Here is a 16,004-nt window from a genome sequence, read left to right as displayed (position 1 = left end):
CGTCCAGACACGTCATTGTGTTACATAGAGGACGGAACGTCCAGACATGTCATTGTGTTACATAGAGGACGGAACGTCCAGACATGTCATTGTGTCACATAGAGGACGGAACGTCCAGACATGTCATTGTGCTACATAGAGGACGGAACGTCCAGACATGTCATTGTGTCACATAGAGGACAGAACGTCCAGACATGTCATTGTGTCACATAGAGGACGGAACGTCCAGACACGTCACTGTGTCACATAGAGGACAGAACGTCCAGACATGTCATTGTGTCACATAGAGGACGGAACGTCCAGACATGTCATTGTGTCACATAGAGGACGGAACGTCCAGACATGTCATTGTGTCACATAGAGGACGGAACGTCCAGACATGTCATTGTGTCACATAGAGGACGGAACGCCCAGACATGTCATTGTGTCACATAGAGGACAGAACGTCCAGACATGTCATTGTGTTACATCAAGGACAGAACGTCCAGACATGTCATTGTGTTACATAGAGGACGGAACGTCCAGACATGTCATTGTGTCACATAGAGGACGGAACGTCCAGACATGTCATTGTGTTACATAGAGGACGGAACATCCAGACATGTCATTGTGTCACATAGAGGACAGAACGTCCAGACATGTCATTGTGTCACATAGAGGACGGAACGTCCAGACATGTCATTGTGTCACATAGAGGACAGAACGTCCAGACATGTCATTGTGTCACATAGAGGACGGAACGTCCAGACATGTCATTGTGACACATAGAGGACGGAACGTCCAGACATGTCATTGTGTTACATAGAGGACAGAACGCCCAGACATGTCATTGTGTCACATAGAGGACAGAACGTCCAGACATGTCATTGTGTTACATAGAGGACAGAACGCCCAGACATGTCATTGTGTTACATAGAGGACAGAACGCCCAGACATGTCATTGTGTCACATAGAGGACAGAACGTCCAGACATGTCATTGTGTCACATAGAGGACAGAACGTCCAGACATGTCATTGTGTCACATAGAGGACGGAACGCCCAGACATGTCATTGTGTCACATAGAGGACAGAACATCCAGACATGACATTGTGTCACATAGAGGACGGAACGTCCAGACATGTCATTGTGTTACATAGAGGACGGAACGTCCAGACATGTCATTGTGTCACATAGAGGACAGAACGTCCAGACATGTCATTGTGTCACATAGAGGACAGAACATCCAGACATGTCATTGTGTCACATAGAGGACAGAACGTCCAGACATGTCATTGTGTTACATAGAGGACAGAACGCCCAGACATGTCATTGTGTCACATAGAGGACAGAACGCCCAGACATGTCATTGTGTCACATAGAGGACAGAACGTCCAGACATGTCATTGTGTTACATAGAGGACAGAACGTCCAGACATGTCATTGTGTCACATAGAGGACGGAACGTCCAGACATGTCATTGTGTCACATAGAGGACGGAACGTCCAGACATGTCATTGTGTCACATAGAGGATGGAACGTCCAGACATGTCATTGTGTCACATAGAGGACAGAACGTCCAGACATGTCATTGTGTTACATAGAGGACAGAACGCCCAGACACGTCATTGTGTCACATAGAGGACGGAACGTCCAGACATGTCATTGTGTCACATAGAGGACAGAACGTCCAGACATGTCATTGTGTCACATAGAGGACGGAACGTCCAGACATGTCATTGTGTCACATAGAGGACAGAACATCCAGACATGTCATTGTGTCACATAGAGGACAGAACGCCCAGACATGTCATTGTGTCACATAGAGGACGGAACGTCCAGACATGTCATTGTGTCACATAGAGGACGGAACATCCAGACATGTCATTGTGTCACATAGAGGACAGAACGCCCAGACATGTCATTGTGTCACATAGAGGACAGAACGCCCAGACATGTCATTGTGTCACATAGAGGACAGAACGCCCAGACATGTCATTGTGTCACATAGAGGACAGAACGTCCAGACATGTCATTGTGTTACATAGAGGACAGAACGCCCAGACACGTCATTGTGTCACATAGAGGACGGAACGTCCAGACACGTCATTGTGTCACATAGAGGACGGAACGTCCAGACATGTCATTGTGTTACATAGAGGACGGAACGTCCAGACATGTCATTGTGTCACATAGAGGACAGAACGCCCAGACATGTCATTGTGTCACATAGAGGACAGAACGTCCAGACATGTCATTGTGTCACATAGAGGACGGAACGTCCAGACACGTCATTGTGTCACATAGAGGACGGAACGTCCAGACATGTCATTGTGTTACATAGAGGACGGAACGTCCAGACATGTCATTGTGTCACATAGAGGACGGAACGCCCAGACATGTCATTGTGTTACATAGAGGACAGAACTTCCAGACATGTCATTGTGTCACATAGAGGACAGAACATCCAGACATGTCATTGTGTCACATAGAGGACGGAACGCCCAGACATGTCATTGTGTCACATAGAGGACAGAACATCCAGACATGACATTGTGTCACATAGAGGACGGAACGTCCAGACATGTCATTGTGACACATAGAGGACGGAACGTCCAGACATGTCATTGTGTTACATAGAGGACGGAACGCCCAGACATGTCATTGTGTCACATAGAGGACAGAACGTCCAGACATGTCATTGTGTTACATAGAGGACAGAACGCCCAGACATGTCATTGTGTCACATAGAGGACGGAACATCCAGACATGTCATTGTGTTACATAGAGGACAGAACGTCCAGACATGTCATTGTGTCACATAGAGGATGGAACGTCCAGACATGTCATCGTGTTACATAGAGGACGGAACGTCCAGACATGTCATCGTGTTACATAGAGGACGGAACGTCCAGACATGTCATTGTGTCACAAAGAGGACGGAACGTCCAGACATGTCATTGTGTCACATAGAGGACGGAACGTCCAGACATGTCATTGTGTCACATAGAGGACAGAACGTCCAGACATGTCATTGTGTCACATAGAGGACAGAACGCCCAGACATGTCATTGTGTCACATAGAGGACAGAACGCCCAGACATGTCATTGTGTCACATAGAGGACAGAACGCCCAGACATGTCATTGTGTTACATAGAGGACGGAACGCCCAGACATGTCATTGTGTTACATAGAGGACGGAACGCCCAGACATGTCATTGTGTCACATAGAGGACGGAACGCCCAGACATGTCATTGTGTCACATAGAGGACAGAAAGTCCAGACATGTCATTGTGTCACATAGAGGACGGAACATCCAGACATGTCATTGTGTCACATAGAGGACGGAACATCCAGACATGTCATTGTGTCACATAGAGGACGGAACATCCAGACATGTCATTGTGTCACATAGAGGACGGAACGTCCAGACATGTCATTGTGTTACATAGAGGACAGAAAGTCCAGACATGTCATTGTGTCACATAGAGGACAGAAAGTCCAGACATGTCATTGTGTCACATAGAGGACAGAACGTCCAGACATGTCATTGTGTCACATAGAGGACAGAACGTCCAGACATGTCATTGTGTCACATAGAGGACGGAACGCCAAGACGTCATTGTGTCACATAGAGGACGGAACGTCCAGACATGTCAGTGTGTCACATAGAGAACAGAACGTCCAGACATGTCATTGTGTTACATAGAGGACAGAACGTCCAGACATGTCATTGTGTCACATAGAGGACAGAACGTCCCAGACATGTCATTGTGTTACATAGAGGACAGAACGCCCAGACATGTCATTGTGTCACATAGAGGACGGAACGTCCAGACATGTCATTGTGTCACATAGAGGACGGAATGTCCAGACATGTCATTGTGTCACATAGAGGACGGAACGCCCAGACATGTCATTGTGTCACATAGAGGACAGAACGTCCAGACATGTCATTGTGTCACATAGAGGACAGAACGCCCAGACATGTCATTGTGTCACATAGAGGACAGAACGTCCAGACATGTCATTGTGTCACATAGAGGACAGAACGCCCAGACATGTCATTGTGTCACATAGAGGACAGAACGCCCAGACATGTCATTGTGTCACATAGAGGACAGAAAGTCCAGACATGTCATTGTGTCACATAGAGGACAGAAAGTCCAGACATGTCATTGTGTCACATAGAGGACAGAACGTCCAGACATGTCATTGTGTCACATAGAGGACAGAACGTCCAGACATGTCATTGTGTCACATGGAGGACGGAACTCCAAGACATGTCATTGTGTCACATAGAGGACAGAACGTCCAGACATGTCATTGTGTCACATAGAGGACAGAACGCCCAGACATGTCATTGTGTCACATAGAGGACAGAACGTCCAGACATGTCATTGTGTCACATAGAGGACGGAACGTCCAGACATGTCATTGTGTCACATAGAGGACGGAACGCCCAGACATGTCATTGTGTCACATAGAGGACGGAACGTCCAGACATGTCATTGTGTCACATAGAGGACAGAACGTCCAGACATGTCATTGTGTCACATAGAGGACAGAACGCCCAGACATGTCATTGTGTCACATAGAGGACAGAACGTCCAGACATGTCATTGTGTCACATAGAGGACAGAACGCCCAGACATGTCATTGTGTCACATAGAGGACAGAACGCCCAGACATGTCATTGTGTCACATAGAGGACGGAACGCCCAGACATGTCATTGTGTCACATAGAGGACGGAACGCCCAGACATGTCATTGTGTCACATAGAGGACGGAACGTCCAGACATGTCATTGTGTCACATAGAGGACAGAACGTCCAGACATGTCATTGTGTCACATAGAGGACAGAACGCCCAGACATGTCATTGTGTCACATAGAGGACGGAACGTCCAGACATGTCATTGTGCTACATAGAGGACAGAACGTCCAGACATGTCATTGTGTTACATAGAGGACGAGCTGCCCAGACATGTCATTGTGTCACATAGAGGACGGAACGCCCAGACATGTCATTGTGTCACATAGAGGACGGAACGCCCAGACATGTCATTGTGTCACATAGAGGACGGAACGTCCAGACATGTCATTGTGTTACATAGAGGACAGAACGTCCAGACATGTCATTGTGTCACATAGAGGACGGAACGCCCAGACATGTCATTGTGTCACATAGAGGACGGAACGTCCAGACATGTCATTGTGCTACATAGAGGACAGAACGTCCAGACATGTCATTGTGTCACATAGAGGACGGAACGTCCAGACATGTCATTGTGTCACATAGAGGACGGAACGTCCAGACATGTCATTGTGTCACATAGAGGACAGAACATCCAGACATGTCATTGTGTCACATAGAGGACAGAACGTCCAGACATGTCATTGTGTCACATAGAGGACGGAACGTCCAGACATGTCATTGTGTCACATAGAGGACAGAACGTCCAGACATGTCATTGTGTCACATAGAGGACAGAACGTCGAGACATGTCATTGTGTCACATAGAGGACAGAATACGTCCAGACATGTCATTGTGTCACATAGAGGACAGAATACGCCCAGACACGTCATTGTGTCACATAGAGGACGGAACGCCCAGACATGTCATTGTGTCACATAGAGGACAGAACGCCCAGACATGTCATTGTGTCACATAGAGGACGGAACGTCGAGACATGTCATTGTGTCACATAGAGGACGGAACGCCCAGACATGTCATTGTGTCACATAGAGGACGGAACGTCCAGACGTCATTGTGTCACATAGAGGACGGAACGTCCAGACATGTCATTGTGTCACATAGAGGACAGAACGTCCAGACATGTCATTGTGTCACATAGAGGACGGAACGTCCAGACATGTCATTGTGTCACATAGAGGACGGAACGTCCAGACATGTCATTGTGTCACATAGAGGACGGAACGTCCAGACATGTCATTGTGTCACATAGAGGACGGAACGCCCAGACATGTCATTGTGTCACATAGAGGACGGAACGCCCAGACATGTCATTGTGTCACATAGAGGACAGAACGCCCAGACATGTCATTGTGTCACATAGAGGACGGAACGCCCAGACATGTCATTGTGTCACATAGAGGACGGAACGTCCAGACATGTCATTGTGTCACATAGAGGACGGAACGTCCAGACATGTCATTGTGTCACATAGAGGACGGAACGTCCAGACATGTCATTGTGTCACATAGAGGACGGAACGCCCAGACATGTCATTGTGTCACATAGAGGACAGAACGTCCAGACATGTCATTGTGTCACATAGAGGACAGAACGTCCAGACATGTCATTGTGTCACATAGAGGACAGAACGTCCAGACATGTCATTGTGTCACATAGAGGACAGAACGTCCAGACATGTCATTGTGTCACATAGAGGACGGAACGCCCAGACATGTCATTGTGTCACATAGAGGACAGAACGTCCAGACATGTCATTGTGTCACATAGAGGACAGAACGTCCAGACATGTCATTGTGTCACATAGAGGACAGAACGCCCAGACATGTCATTGTGTCACATAGAGGACAGAACGCCCAGACATGTCATTGTGTCACATAGAGGACAGAACGTCCAGACATGTCATTGTGTCACATAGAGGACAGAACGTCCAGACATGTCATTGTGTCACATAGAGGACGGAACGTCCAGACATGTCATTGTGTCACATAGAGGACGGAACGTCCAGACATGTCATTGTGTCACATAGAGGACGGAACGTCCAGACATGTCATTGTGTCACATAGAGGACGGAACGCCCAGACATGTCATTGTGTCACATAGAGGACAGAACGTCCAGACATGTCATTGTGTCACATAGAGGACGGAACGCCCAGACATGTCAATGTGTCACATAGAGGACAGAACGTCCAGACATGTCATTGTGTCACATAGAGGACGGAACGTCCAGACATGTCATTGTGTCACATAGAGGACAGAACGTCCAGACATGTCATTGTGTCACATAGAGGACAGAACGTCCAGACATGTCATTGTGTCACATAGAGGACAGAACGTCCAGACATGTCATTGTGTCACATAGAGGACAGAACGTCCAGACATGTCATTGTGTCACATAGAGGACAGAACGTCCAGACATGTCATTGTGTCACATAGAGGACGGAACGTCCAGACATGTCATTGTGTCACATAGAGGACAGAACGTCCAGACATGTCATTGTGTCACATAGAGGACGGAACGTCCAGACATGTCATTGTGTCACATAGAGGACGGAACGCCCAGACATGTCATTGTGTCACATAGAGGACGGAACTTCCAGACATGTCAATGTGTCACATAGAGGACAGAACGTCCAGACATGTCATTGTGTCACATAGAGGACGGAACGTCCAGACATGTCATTGTGTCACATAGAGGACGGAACGTCCAGACATGTCATTGTGTCACCTAGAGGACAGAACGCCCAGACATGTCATTGTGTCACATAGAGGACAGAACGCCCAGACATGTCATTGTGTCACATAGAGGACAGAACGTCCAGACATGTCATTGTGTCACATAGAGGACAGAACGTCCAGACATGTCATTGTGTCACATAGAGGACAGAACGCCCAGACATGTCATTGTGTCACATAGAGGACAGAACGTCCAGACATGTCATTGTGTCACATAGAGGACAGAACGTCCAGACATGTCATTGTGTCACATAGAGGACAGAACGCCCAGACATGTCATTGTGTCACATAGAGGACAGAACGCCCAGACATGTCATTGTGTCACATAGAGGACGGAACGTCCAGACATGTCATTGTGTCACATAGAGGACAGAACGCCCAGACATGTCATTGTGTCACATAGAGGACGGAACATCCAGACATGTCATTGTGTTACATAGAGGACAGAACGTCCAGACATGTCATTGTGTCACATAGAGGATGGAACGTCCAGACATGTCATTGTGTTACATAGAGGACGGAACGTCCAGACATGTCATTGTGTCACATAGAGGACGGAACGTCCAGACATGTCATTGTGTCACATAGAGGACGGAACGTCCAGACATGTCATTGTGTCACATAGAGGACGGAACGTCCAGACATGTCATTGTGTCACATAGAGGACGGAACGTCCAGACATGTCATTGTGTCACATAGAGGACGGAACGTCCAGACACGTCATTGTGTCACATAGAGGACGGAACGCCCAGACATGTCATTGTGTCACATAGAGGACGGAACGCCCAGACATGTCATTGTGTCACATAGAGGACGGAACGTCCAGACATGTCATTGTGTCACATAGAGGACGGAACGTCCAGACATGTCATTGTGTCACATAGAGGACGGAACGCCCAGACATGTCATTGTGTCACATAGAGGACAGAACATCCAGACATGACATTGTGTCACATAGAGGACGGAACGTCCAGACATGTCATTGTGTCACATAGAGGACGGAACGTCCAGACATGTCATTGTGTCACATAGAGGACAGAACGCCCAGACATGTCATTGTGTCACATAGAGGACAGAACGCCCAGACATGTCATTGTGTCACATAGAGGACAGAACGTCCAGACATGTCATTGTGTCACATAGAGGACGGAACGTCCAGACATGTCATTGTGTTACATAGAGGACGGAACGTCCAGACATGTCATTGTGTCACATAGAGGACGGAACGTCCAGACATGTCATTGTGTTACATAGAGGACGGAACGTCCAGACATGTCATTGTGTCACATAGAGGACAGAACGTCCAGTAACACCGTTACTGTGATTCTATTTCTGAAATAGTCCAAAGAAAGGAAAGAACTGCTATTTCTAGTTTATTGTCTTTAAAGAGTCTACAAATACAAATATATATATATATATATATATATATATATATATATATCCACACACAGTCTGGCACTTTATATTGCTACCACGGATGTTACTTGCCCGAGTGCTCGTTCCAACGGGGGTGCCGCTCACAATAGAAGTCCAAGAACAAGCGCCACTCCAGGACTCCACAAATGCTTAAATCAAGTGAATATTAATCTGTGGCGTTTTGAGCTCACAGCTCGTCTTCAGGACACAACATAACCACACAAGTGTAACAGAGCACATAAATAACATACATACCAGGACTTGCTGTCTCCGTCCGTCTTCTGTCCGGGCCGCGGCCATCTACTTCCGGGCAATGGCCAGATGTGATGTGTCGGAGCACCCGGCCGCAGTAGCGCACACAGGGGGGGTTTCTGAGTACCCAGAACCCCCCCAGGAGTCTAAGATGAAAGCTGAGGGTCCCCTCTTTCCATGGGTATAAGAATTGTAGAAATCGGCCCTTGGGAACCGGAGATATCTGACTTCAAAGCAGTGGTCCCCATCCAAGTCTGTTAATTGTTATTCCCAGTCAGATATTTCAGTTTCTGTCTGACTTAGAGTTTTTCTGAGGGTATATTCCAAAAGCTGGGACTCTCCCCCTTTGAGGGACACTAGTAGCTTGTCTCTACTCTTCACAGAACCAGAGATATCAGCCTTCCAGCAGCTGGTTACTGCTCCAGCTCCACACACCTGGTATGTAGTATTATATTCTCGTGGGCAGATTGCTCTGCCTCCTGAACCCTGATCCCCTAGTCCCCAATACCATTTGGTAGGTGGGATTCTGTAGTTTTGAATTCCATTCAAATCTAAGAAATCTATTTCTGGGAACTGGAGATATCTGCAGTCAAGCAAGCTGTCCTCCCACCAGAAAATTATGAATAATAAGCCCACTCCACTATACACCCCTCCTCTGCATATTAAACATCCTGTACAACCCTGGAAGTTATGTATCAGGGCCCCTTTATTCAGCCCAATGCCCCCTTCTCCCACCCCATCTCCCACCATCTGTGCAGTAAAGGGGTAATTAGTGGAAATTACTGATCCAGGCCCTACATGCTGAGCGGTTGATATAATACCCCCTACCACCCGCAGGACATCAAAGCTTCCCCCACCCCTACAGCTGGGGGATCGGTAGGGGCCCCAATACATTGCTATGCCAAGGGGTCTATACTACTGTTGACGCCCGTGTATATATATATATATATATATATATATATATATATATATTTTTTTTTTTTTTAATTATTATTATTTATATACATTTGGTCTATCTATAATAATTTAACTGACCCGGGATATATTGGGTCACCTAAGTGTCCATCTCCATGCTTTGCTCCGCCCCTCTGGAAACCCCCTTCTGAAAATCCTGCGTTTGCCACTGCCCGGCCGGGTGAGGGCGTATACTGTGAAAAATATTAAAACCGCATCAAAATCATTCTCAATTAATAATAGACTAAAACATATAGGGGAACATTTACTAATAATACGAATACAAAAAATCATATTCGTATTCTTAATACAAATGAATTAGACTGGAAATACGAATGAATACGACTGGTGTAGTTGTATTTTCATTCATATTCCGGGGGATTATTTACTAATCGGTCGTATTTGACTGATTCATATTATCCGATGGTGTATTGTGTCGTATTTTTTCTGATATGAATTCTTATTTTAAAATACAAATTTGTATTGGCTTTAGCCTGCATGGATCAGTCAGATCCGCGCAGGCTGCAGTGTAAAAATAAACAAATAATTTGAAAAAACAGTGTGGGGTCCCCCCCAGGGCTGCCATCAGAAATGATGAGGCCCGGGTGTGTGTGTTTGTGAGAGAGAGAGAGAGAGAGAGAGAGAGAGAGAGAGAGAGAGAGAGAGAGAGAGAGAGAGAGAGAGAGAGAGAGAGAGAGAGAGAGAGAGAAAGAGTGCGAGAGAAAACGGAATAGGTGGAAATGGAAGTGTGTGACAAAGAGTGAGAAATAGAAGAGAGAGAGAGGTAAAGGAGAGAGGTAAAGGAGAGAGGTAAAGGAGAGAGAGAGAGATGCAACAGAGAGGTCATGCTGAATAAGACTACATAATACAAGTACTCACTGTGGTGGGGGCTGATAGGGAGATCCTCGCTGCAGGGTTTTCTTTGATCCTTGTGGCTTGCTGGCTCCTCCTCCTCCCCTCATCCGCACAGGCAGTGCACCATCTCCATGCAGCACTCTGTGCACTGCTTCAGGCATCCATTAGTCTAGTCTGCTCTGGTCCTGGACAGCAGGGGCTGCTGGGACATGTAGTCTTTTTCTAAGTGCCTGGCTGCCAAACACTTAAAAAAAACCTACATGTCCACAGGGCTGGCTATGCTCAGCAGAGAGGACCCCACGACATTTTTTTCTAACCTTTTTTTTTTTTACACAGAATCCCAAATGTCCTCAAATTTGCACATTTTCAGGACTAAAAATCGCACAATTTCATGACTAAAAAACGCACCATATCGCACTCTTTTCCCACAAATTCAGATCTCATGAAATATGCAAATGAGCTTGAATAAAGGCAATTTAAAAAAGTGCGATGTGGTGAGATTTCGGAAAATGCTATTTTTTTTTTCACATTCCATTAAATCTCGGCCCAGGTATCTCATAGCCCACACTGAGATGGTCTGTGAATGCAAACCTTGTGCCATGTGTGAAGCTGAGAAGTGTGTATTTGTGCTTAACGGCCACATTTGTGATTTTGATCAGCTGGGGGTTATTTTCAGATTTTTTCAGATGTGAAATATACTTCCAAATCAAGGTGTATTTTTTTTACGATTCATAATATGCGTTTACGATTCGTATTCGTATTTTTTACAAACACGAATTGTTAGTAAATGACTAAAGTACTTTATGTTATGTATGTTGTTCATGTTAAAAACAGGCGTAATCTATCGAAATCGTATTCAAAAATACAAATACAAATACGCCATGTATACGACATGTATACGCCATGTATACACCATAAATAGTAAATCCTGAAAATACAAATACGCATAATTTTTTTTTTCGTATTTTGCTGTACGAATACGAATTTTTTATACGATTTTACCTTAGTAAATTTCCCCCATAGTGTACATGGCGATTTTACATAATAAAACAGTTATTTCAATTCACGGCACTATAGTATAAAAAATGACCCACAATCCACCACTAGGTGGTGCTGCAATACTATCTACAAAACCTAAAATTATATTTCAGTGATTCTCATCACTGCAAAAAATGTGAAAATAAATTATTATATGACCGAACCTTTTTGTAGTAGACACTTGAAAAAATCTTTTATGTGCAGAGTAGTGTCCGATATTATCATTACTTATTACCAAGTGTTTGCGTAAAACTAGTTACAATAAGACATATCTGCTGCTTTCCAATGTATAACTCCTACTGTTCTGTCTTTTGTATCAACTGATTCTTATTGTGTAAAAATAGAAGTAACGGTACTTGTGTACTAGCACGGCGCCCATCGCATCGCAGACCATAAGGCATACGATGGTATGTGATGCGATGCGATGTTACGCGATACCATTTTAAATTGTATACCATCGCATTGTATGCCATTGTATCGCACATACAATAGTATGCGATTTAAAACTGTAGAAGCACCCTAATGGGTTTTTCAATGTTAAAAGCCCCCCAACGGCACCCCCACTATCAACGCCAACCCGAAGCGTGGCGAGCGCAGCGAGCCCCTGAGTGGCGGCAATACACGTCCTCCGACCTTTTCATACTCCCACTATCCACGTCGGTGTGGAGATGATTTTATATAGTGTGGCGAGCGCAGCGAGCCCCCGAGCCCGCATGCAGGGACTTGGAGAACCACAAGTCCCAGCACGCGGGGCATTAAAGGCCCTGTCCTCACCAGTACAAATAGTGAAATAAAAACACCCACACACCAGTAAAGTATAACTTTATTACACCCACAGCCCATCCATACAGATACTGACCTACCTTGACACGTAGGTAGGTATCCTCCATCCGCCAGTCCGGAAAAAAATCCATGTCGCCGGAGGGGGGTGTGTGCCGGGAATCGCGGGAGGGGGGCAAATGAATCGCAGGAGGGGATGGGGGGCTGCAAATCGTGGGAGGTGGACGCGGGGGTACCGCGAACAGCGGGGGGGTATTCGCAGCACCCCTGCGACCTCCCGTGATCCACGGCACCACCCCTCACCCCCTCCTGCGATTCGCGGCCCCCGCCACCACCCCCTCCCACGATTCGCGGCCCCCGCCACCACCCCCACACCCCAGCCACACACACACCCCCCCGCGACCCCACACACCCCGCATTCCCAGGACCCCCTCCCGCGATTCGTGGCACCACCCTGTAACCCCCCCTCCCGCGATTCGCAACCCCCCCTCCCGTGATTTCCCCCCCGCGCTGTTCGCGGCACCACCGCGTCCCCCTCCCACGATTTGCAGCCCCCGTCCCCTACTGCGATTCACAGGCCCCCCTCCCGCGATTCACGGCACACACCCACCCTCCCGCACTACACACCCCCCTCCCACGATTCACGGCACCCCCTGCGCCCCCCCTCCCGTGATTCGCGACCCTCCCTCCCGCGATTCTAGCCCCCCCCCCTGCGCCCCCCCTCCCTTGATTCACGGCAACCCCCACGACCCTCCCGCGATTCACGGCACCCCCCTCCCACAATTCGCGGCACACCCCCCCCACCTCCCGTGACTCCCCCCCGCTGTTCGCGGCACCACCGCGTCCCCCTCCCACGATTTGCATCCCCCGTCCCCTCCCGCGATTCACGGGCCCCCCTCCCGCGATTCACGGCACACACCCCCCCTCCCGCACTACACACCCCCCCTCCCACAATTCACGGCACCCCCTGCTTCCCCCCTTCCGTTATTTGCGACCCCCCCTCCCGCGATTCTAGCCCCCCCCCCACGACCCTCTGGCAATTCACGGCACCCCCCCTCCCGCGATTCACGGCACCCTTGTGCCCCCTACCGCGATTCACGGACCCCCCGCAACCCCCCCTCTCGCGATTCACTGACCCCCACAATCCCCCTCCCGCAATTTGCGGACCCCCCCTTTCTGCAATCCCCCCCTCCCGCAATTCGCGGACCCCCGCGCCCCTCCCGCAATTTTCTGACCCCCCTGACCCCCTTCCGGCAATTGCACCCCCCAGCGGACCCCCGCTAACCCGCTCCCGCATTTCACGTACCCCCGTGACAATGGGGGATCCTGTACCGCCACAAGCAGGTGCCGCCCCTAGGTGGGAAATCTGGCCCTAGCTGCCGCGCTGCAGGTTCCCCCACTGTCAGAAGTGTCCCCACAGTCCTCTGCACCAGCGCCACAACTTTTATCAATGTCTTGCCCACATACCACTATTATACAGCCTCCTGCTCTCATGCACGCTCACTCCCTCCCAGTGGGAGGAGACGCTCACCCACTGCCGGGAGCTGCATACTGTCCCCCACCCTCCTCCAGTTCTAGGGAGGCCCATCGACCATCAATGATTTCAAATCCCCGATGGTTTATGGCCGATGTTGAATACTTTTGCCATCGATGTGGGAGGACCAGATGGTTTCCCTACATCGATGGTAAAGGAGAAACGATCAAGTTTCAATTTTTTTTATGGTACCGGGACACGGAGCATAGCTCCGCCCACCCACACCCGACAGTCCCACCACCGAATTCTGATTGTCCCATGGCCTGTTCAGTCACATATAATGGATGACCATTAATAGCTACAACAATCGATGGTTATCCAAGTAATATTTTACTACTATCGATGGCAGGGTGCAAAATCGCCATCAATGCCAACCATCGATGGCGTCTGCACCAATGCCCATCCCTACTCTGCAACAGTCAAAAACCTTTACTACCCCTCATGCCCACACACCTCTATCACTGCCCTGCCTCCTGTTCTCCTTCCCCGTAACTTCCACCAGTGTGGACCCGCTCACCCTGTGTTGCCCACATTCCCCTAACATGCTTTATCACCCAGCCTCCTGCTCTCATGCACCCTAACTCCCACCCAGTAGGAGGAGAAACTGACTCAGGGCCACCATCCTGTACTCCTGTGCTGCCACGCTGGACCCTCACCCACTTGCAGAAGCTGCACAGTGTCCCCCACCCTGCTCTTTAGTCCCCCTTATGCCCACACACCCCTATCAATACACAGCTTCCTGCTCTCCTAAACCATAACTTCCACCACTGTGGAGTCGCTGACGCTGTGTTGCCCACATACCCCTATCATGCCTCATAGCCCAGCCTCCTGCTCTCATGCACCCTAACTCCCACCCAGTAGGAGGAGACACTGACTCAGGGCCACCGTCCTGTACCCTGTGCTGCCACGCTGGACCCTCACCCACTGGCAGAAGCTGCACAGTGTCCCCCACCCTCCTCTTTAGTCCCCATTATGCCCACACACCCCTATCACTACCAGCTTCCTCCTCTCCTGAACCGTAACTTCCACCACTGGGGAGTCGCTGACGCTGTGTTGCCCACATACCCCTATCATGCCTCATAGCCCAGCCTCCTGCCCTCATGCACCCTAACTCCCACCCAGTAGGAGGAAACACTGACTCAGGGTCACCGTCCTGTACTCCTGTACTGCCACACTGGACCCTCACCCACTGGCAGAAGCTGCACAGTATCTCCCACCCTCCTCTTTAGTCCCCCTTATGCCCACTCACCCCTATCACTACCCAGCCTCCTGTTTTCCTGTGTCCTGACCTCCGCCAGTGGGGAGCCGCTGACTCAAAAACACCCTACTATACTATTGCACACACACACACACCTAAACAACATGCACCCCCCCCCCACACCCACAAATGTCACTGTACCCTCCACACTATCAATGTACATCTTACTCTGTAACCGCTTTTTAATTAAACAAAACAATACACACCCCTTCCACATCATATGCTCTCTATTTAACACATTTCACCTATAACTCAAGTTGCAATACAGGCATCTGTCATACAATTCTAACCATCTTTCTCATATACAAATGTTCACAAATTAAGGGGGCGCAGCCCCTTACGACGGTGTGAAGAGCGCCCGTAGGGCGCGATGAATCACCTAGTACATACATACAGTATTAGGGACAACTATACTAATTGTATTATAGATAAATGGGTTTCCCAAGCAGCCTTTATTATAAATAGGCTTTGGTGGTGGCACTAA

This window comes from Crinia signifera, chromosome 2 (assembly GCF_055691185.1).
Source record: "Crinia signifera chromosome 2, ASM5569118v1, whole genome shotgun sequence".
Taxonomy (NCBI): Eukaryota; Metazoa; Chordata; class Amphibia; order Anura; family Myobatrachidae; genus Crinia; species Crinia signifera.
Note: the sequence above shows the minus strand (reverse complement) of the source record.